Source organism: Saccostrea cucullata, unplaced genomic scaffold, assembly GCF_032062105.1.
Source record: "Saccostrea cucullata isolate Sc308-1 unplaced genomic scaffold, CSIRO_AGI_Scuc_v1 ctg15151, whole genome shotgun sequence".
Taxonomy (NCBI): Eukaryota; Metazoa; Mollusca; class Bivalvia; order Ostreida; family Ostreidae; genus Saccostrea; species Saccostrea cuccullata.
In genome coordinates, this window is record NW_026940587.1 from 1 (window position 1) to 6593 (window position 6593).

Here is a 6593-nt window from a genome sequence, read left to right on the forward strand (position 1 = left end):
ATTGAAAAAACCTTTTGGGTTTTTTTGTTTACATTTTTTTCCAAGCGAAAAGCCCCTTGAAGGAATAACGTCAGAAGTTTATTAAAAACCCGGGGGAATTTCCAAACATTCAACCCCTTTTTGGATGTGAATTTTTATCTGACACATTTTTTTATCCCATGTGGTCAAAGATATTTTGGAAATGAAGTTTTTAAAAAAAAGTTACAAAGAAAATAAAACACATTTTTTTACTATATAAGTCTATATGTAACTAATTGTGGTAAAGGATTATGATGGGGTTTTAAAAATTTCCCCTGCCCCTTTTTAAAGATATGACAATGAAATTTTGACAGGAGGTGGGTTTTTAATTTTGAAATAGTTTCAAAAATTTTTTTTAAAAAATTTTTAAAACTTTTTAAAAATTTAAATTTTTTTTAAAAAAAATTTAAAAAATTTTTTGAGTGATTAAAAAAAAAAATTAAATTATCATCCAGATGCAATATTTCGGGGGAAAAATTTAAATTAAAATAAAGGGGTTACATTTTTTTGACCACGAAGATATTTCCCTTTTTTAAAAATAAAAAAAACTTTTTTAATGTGTATTTGCATGTGTATTCTTAAAAGGGGCCCCTTTTGAAGTCATAAAATGAAAGACGAGGTTTTTTATTGGAAATGACAGACAAGCTATCCTTTTGATTTTCCCCCCCAAAATAAGGCGCAAAAAGAAGGTGGTGATTGGGCCAATATTTACAATAACATTGCATGGGATTTATTTTGCAAAAAAAAGGGGAAAAAATGGGATTCAGGCTTTGCCCAAACTCTAATTCAGCAGTGCAGGCAGAGGTTGTGTATTGGAGTTTAAATTTTAGGTAATAAAAATTTTATTTTGGTTAAAAATATGTATTTTCACTAAAATAGAAATGGGGGTTGATGGGTTTGTCATTTCAAGGGGGGGTATAGTTTGTATTTTTTGAAAAAAACCCATTATCAGTAAGTAAGTATGTATTATGTTTTTTATTTTTTAGGGTACATGTGTGGTATTTTTTATGATGTGTCTTATGTATTTATGTGGAATTTTTGGGGTTTGGGTGGCCTGGTTTATTTTACACGTTCCCTTTTACGACTTTTTTATAGTAGGTATCTTTTGAAAATTTTTTTGGCCCTGAGAAGGGCCCTTTTTTTTGTCTTCAACTCATGTTTTTGGTAGTAGGGGTAATGCCTCTGATTCCTCCCCCTTTGGGCTGTAGGCTGGTGGGTTTGGGATCAAGTTCCTTTTTTTGTAGGTGCACCCCCGGGGTTTTGGGCTTTTTTTCTAGCCGCCGCATGTTTTTCATTCACGTAGGTTTTCTGCATTTCTCGCCTTTTTAAATGCTTTTTTTCTTTCTGTTTTTTTTGCGATAGGCATTTTTCCTGGTCAAATTTTTTAGGTACTGATGTTTGGGCCGGGCAGTGGCAATGAATTTCTGCTGCTTTCATTAAAATTTTTCTGGGCCCAAATGTTTTTTTGTCTTAAAATTTAAGGGCCCCCTTTTTTTGAATAGTTGGGGGTGCTTAGGAAAACTTCGCTGACTGTCTGTTAAGCCCTCACATTTCTGAGTTGCTTTGAGGGTTTTATTTCCTCAATAGCGGGTTTTGGGTAGTCGCATCTCAAGAATGACTTTTAAAAAGTGCTTGTTTTTTCTTCGGGGAGGGATTGTTTTTCGGGGCGAGGATATAGACTATTCCCCCCATTTGTGTCTCACCTTCCACACCACTAATTCCTTGACTTTTAAACATCTTAGTAGCAAAAGGATGGTTTTCTCACAAGGGAAGTTACTACAGATGTTTGATGTCTGTGTAGGTATCCATGAGTTTCTTATAGACTAGCGACCACATTTGTGAAAATTTTTATTTCAAACCTCTTCTTGTTTTGCGGGGAAAACCTCGAGTGGGGGCACTGCGACACTCCCAATGGGCTCTGTGACATGGGTTGGGTGGCCAGTCGGTGATTTCCATCTATAAAAATTCGCAGGGCAAGAAATCCGGGGGCTAAACCCCCCGTTGTTGTTCTCCCCTTAACCCGTCTGCTTTCCTAGGGTTTTCCATCTATCTGAAAGAGGTAAAAAAATTTGCTTCAGCCCCTTTGACCCCCACAAAACCATAACCTTACCTCAAGAGGTTCCTCCCAGCAAAGTTTGTTTGCATTTTTCGCCAAAAATCTTTTTGGTGTTTCTAAAATGGCGTAAGTTTTGATGCATTTAGTCCTTTTTCGGAAAAGGTTGGATTTTAGCGTCCATCTTTGGAAATGTCCAGTTCCTCTATGTTCTTGACCTTTGCCTGGTTGTGGCCTTAACCATTGTCTCTCTCACCCATGTTTTTTTATTCAGGCTGAGTGGGGTGTGTTGCCCTTTGTTTTCGGCTAATTTAGATTCCAAGGCAGCTCCTCGTGGGTTTCCCCAGGGAAAATTTTCCAACTGAAAGTTCCATACTGGGTTGGGCCTGGTTTTTGGAGAATTCGGTATAATTTATAAAATTTTGTCTGAAAATTACATCCCGTAAAATGTTTTTTCTCCCAAAACCCCATTTCCTCTGTCCTGAGTATTCCCACACTAAAATTTTTGGCCTGGTCAAAGTCTTTTGGCTCATAAAAACCAAAAAATGTTTTTAAAAAACGGTTTTTCCCCTCAAACTCATAAGACTCTTTATTTTTTAGCCCCTGGCAGGATTTGGACTGGCTTGGTGGCCTTGAGCGGGGGTGTGTTTTTCAACCCTGGTTTTTTTCTAAAAGGGTTTTGGTGGCCTGATGACCCTTTAAATTTAAGGGTTCCCTTTTTTTAAACCCAAAATTAAGATTTTTTCTTCTTTGTTTATTCATTGTTTTCATGTGTAGTGAAGAGTTTTTGAAAGAAATTGAATTATGACAATGTTTTTTTGGGGAAAAAATTTTATTTATTTACTGAATTTTTCCTTTGAATCACCTGTAAAACCCCATGGGTATTAAGATTACCTATACAAAGACTCTTAGCCAATAGCCCATGGCCCCTCTTAGAAAAAAGTTGGGGGGAAAAATTTTTATTTTGAATGTTATGTACACTTTTATAGTAAATTTATCATCATTTATTTTTAAAAAAATTACTTTTTTATATTTATTAATTTTTATGATAGATTTTATATTTCTTAAATTTTAAAAAAATTTTTTAAAAACATACAGAATCAAATTCCTAAAATTAAAAAACTTTATTTTACATATTTAAAAGTGTGTGTTTTTAAAAAGGATAACAATTTTTTGTAATAATTAGTTCCTTTATTGTCTAACAGTTTTTACATATTTTAATTTTTTAAAAATTTTATATTGCCATTTTTTCATTTTTTTTCCTGTATTGCCTTGATACACAATATGTAATTTTACATGTAGATATCAACCAATTTAATCAAACTTTTTTTAGTTAAGTAGTATTTAAAGGGTTTCAAATATGGCCTTAAAATTTTTTAATGAATTTTATGTCCATAAGAATACGGGGGGGGTCAAATGGGTAAACAAATGTAGGAAATTCTTCCTCCCCTTTTAATGATAAAAATAAAAATAGTAAAATTTTTTTGGGGATAAATAAAAGTAAGTGTCTAAATTTACAATGATATGCAGCAAGGTGCATTTCAAGCAAAAATTATGCTTAAAATTAAAGAAAAAGCATTCATTTGGGTTTTTTTTTTTTTCCCAAGCGAACTTCCGAGGTATACTAAAATTTTAAATAACCAGAATCCACATTCAACCCCCTTTTTCTGGATGTGAATTTTTATCTGACACTTTTCTATTTGGTCAAAGATTTTTGGAAATGGAAAAAAATTACAAAAAAAAAAAAAATTTTTTTCTTTAAATTTATTGTAAGCAAGGGTAGGGTGGGGTTTGGGGGCCCCCCCTAAATTATTTTTAAAGATTGACAATGAAATTTTGACAGGAGGTGGTTATATTTTGAAATAGTTTAAAAAATTTTTTAAAAAAAATTTTTAAAACATTTTAAAATTTTAATTTTTTTAAAAATTAAAATTTTTTGAGTGATTAAAAAAAAAAATTTTAAAACCCAAATGCAATATTTAAATGTATTGGGAATCATGTATCCCTTGCCCCAAATATTCCTTTTTAAAAATAAAAAAATGTTTTGTAATTGTATTTCATGTGTATTCTTTAAGATCTTTTAATCATAGATAAAGACAGGGTTTTTTGGAAATGACAAAAAAGCTATCCTTTATTTCCCCCCCAAAATAACGCAATAAAAAGGTGGTGATTGGGGCCAATATTTACAAAAACATGGGTTTTATTTTTCAGGGAAAACACTGGAAAAGGGGGCTTTTCCCCCAAAAACGGGTTGTGTATTGGGGAATTTTATATGGAAAATTTTTGTGTAAAAATATGTACTTTTATAAAAAAATTGGGGGGTTATGGGTTTTTTGGAAATGGGGGGGGGGATAGTTTGTAGTTTTTTACAAAAAAAAATGATAGTTAAGTAAGTTTTTGTTTTATTATTTCATTGTGGGTAAAATTTTTTTAAATTTTTGTGGAAGTTTTTTGGGGTGTTAATTTTTTCACTTTCTTTCGACTTTTATAGTAGGTATCTTTTCGAATATTTTTTTTTCCTCCCCTTTTCTTTTGGTCTTCTGGGATAGGGGTTGCCTATTCCTTGGACTGTAGGTGGTGGGTTTTCAAATTTCCCCTTTTTAGGTGCACCCTCTTTTTCTAGCCGCCGCATGTTGTTTTTTTTACGTAGCTTTCTCTGTTTTCCCTTTTAAATGCTTTTTTTTTTATTCTTCGATAGGCATTTTTTGGTCAAAGCTTTTTAGGTACTGATGTGTGTGGCCGGACAGTGGCAATGTAATTTCTGTCTTATTAATGTTGCTAGTCCCGGACTGTTGTTTTGTTTTAAAATCTCAGCTGAGGATTCCTTCACATTTCTTGAATAGTTGGTGTGCTTGGAAACTTCGCTGACTGCTCTGTTAAGACCCTCACATTTCTAAGTTGAGTGTTGAGTTTCATTTCCTCAATGGCACTTTGGCTAAGTCACTCAAGAATGACTTTTAACAAGTGCTTGTCATTTTATTCGGGCAGGGATGTCAGTTTTGAGGGCGAGGATATAAGACTGATTCCACCAGTTGTGTCTGTCTCCACCTTCACACACCACTGAATTCCTTCGACATTTTGAACAGTCTCCTGAGTAGCGAGGAAATGGTATTCTCGACAAGAGGAAGTTTCTACAGATGATGTTGATGTCTCCAGTGTAGGTATCCATGAGTTTCTTATAGACTAAGCTGCACCGGACCTACATCTTGTCAAAAATTTTTCTCATTGTCTAACCTCATTTTGTTTTTCAGGGAAACATCTGGGGGAGTGGCACCGATCCGGAACTGGGCTCTGCTGACATGGGTGGTGGCCAGTATGATTGCCGTCTGATGAAATCGCAGGCCTTTAAGGCTGAGCGGGCATAGTACCTTTGGCCTCATTGAACCCGTCCTGCAGATCTTGCCTATGGATTTAGCCATCTCGTACTCTGAAAGAGGTGAGAACATTTCAATATTAGCTGTGCAGTCTTCATGACCCCCGGACAATGAACATCATAACCATTACCTCGAAGCCAGGTTCCAGTCCAGCAAAGTTTGTTCTGCATTGATCATGTTGATGCGCCAATAATATACTGTTTGTTGGTGTTGGTCTCGCATGCAATGGCGTAAGCTTGTGATGCATTGTAGCCTGGCTTTTTGCTGCTACCGAAGGTTATGGAGTTGTAGCGTCCATTTGGCAATGTCCAGTTCCTCTGGATGTTCTTGACCTTTGACCTGGTTGATGGCCTTAACCAGTTGTCTCTTCTCACCCATGTCTTTTTTATTCAGGGCTAGAGTGGCTGTGTTGACCTGGTTGCTGGCCCCTTTTCATGGAACTGCGGTTTGGAGGTGGAAAGTCCAAGGCAGCTACCATTTTTCCCACTCGTCGATTCCCCATGGAGGTGTTCTGCAGGGCTAACTGAAAGTTCCAGTTGATACTGGCAGGATTAGGGCCTGGTTTGTTAAAGGTAGGAATTTCAGTGTATAACTTATAGTAATTTGTCTGAAAATTACATACCGTACACAGTAGTCTCTTCTGCCATCCAAACCCCCATTTCCTCTGTCCTGAGTATTCCCACACTGGAAAACTACAGTGCTTGGCCTGGTCAAAGTGGCATTTGGCTGCATCATTAAACATTTCCAAGACCAATGTTATGTCAACAATGCGGTTTCCCTCAAACTCATAAGACGTCTCTTCATTTTTTAGCTCCTGGCATGGCTCAGGTCTAGGACGAAGGTCTGTTTTAGATGTTTTCCTGGCCTTCAGCAAGGGGATGTGCTGTCTGGCTCTGGGGATCCCCGGATGTTTGACGCTGAACTGAAGCTCCTGCGGGATTTTACGTAGCCTGATGAGCCTTAATATAACGAGTGTTCCCTTTTTTAAACCCAAAATTAAGATTTTTTCTTCTTTTAGTACCTTCATTGTTTTCATGTGTAGTGAAGAGTGGATTTGAAAGTAAGATTAAAATTTTGACAATGTTTATTTGGACACATTTTAGTGGTATTTACTGCAATATATTCCTTTCAATCACCTTCAAAACAGA

General features: G+C 35.5%; 1 long non-coding RNA gene across 1 annotated transcript; it reads left to right on the forward strand.

The window, feature by feature from the left end:
* The first annotated feature begins 5470 nt into the window (after positions 1 to 5470).
* On the forward strand, positions 5471 to 6296 carry LOC134255663 (uncharacterized). Its single transcript, XR_009989597.1, has 3 exons — positions 5471 to 5507; positions 5839 to 6017; positions 6257 to 6296. It is a non-coding gene; the product is annotated as an uncharacterized LOC134255663 (long non-coding RNA).
* The last annotated feature ends 297 nt before the right edge of the window (positions 6297 to 6593 follow it).